Raw genomic sequence first — 370 nt, forward strand, 5'->3', positions numbered from 1 at the left:
AACTCATACCTTTATATTGTCACCACCGCCGTTGAAACCGGAGCCTCATCTCGCGGCCGCATCTTACTCTCACAGCCTCCTCTCACGGTCGCACCCTCCTCCTCGGTTTCTTCTCCTTCTCGCGGCCTCATTCCGGTCTTCTTCACGCGGCCTCATTCCGGTATCTTTCTGCCTCTTTCTCCTTCGTTCTTTGTTTCTTCTTTCTCACCAACTCTACTTGTGTTTTCTGTAAACACCAAAGCGGCCGCTCCCCCTCTAAATTAGGGTTTTATGTTTTAAACTTTGTGTTTTGTTTAAGTTGGTTTGGGCTTGGGGCTCCTTACTACTATTCATTTTAATCTAAGCCCATATGCAACTCAGTCCACTTAAA

General features: G+C 47.0%; 1 long non-coding RNA gene across 1 annotated transcript in view; it reads right to left on the minus strand.

The window, feature by feature from the left end:
- LOC140920187 (uncharacterized) overlaps nucleotides 1–279 on the minus strand; it is a 21,437-nt gene extending 21,158 nt beyond the window's left edge. The window contains exon 1 of the long non-coding RNA XR_012162847.1: nucleotides 10–279. This is a non-coding gene — a long non-coding RNA (uncharacterized lncRNA). The remainder of the gene's footprint in view (nucleotides 1–9) is intronic.
- Nucleotides 280–370: the final 91 nt, after the last annotated feature.

The sequence above is a fragment of the Cicer arietinum genome, chromosome 4 (assembly GCF_000331145.2).
Source record: "Cicer arietinum cultivar CDC Frontier isolate Library 1 chromosome 4, Cicar.CDCFrontier_v2.0, whole genome shotgun sequence".
NCBI classification, from domain to species: domain Eukaryota; kingdom Viridiplantae; phylum Streptophyta; class Magnoliopsida; order Fabales; family Fabaceae; genus Cicer; species Cicer arietinum.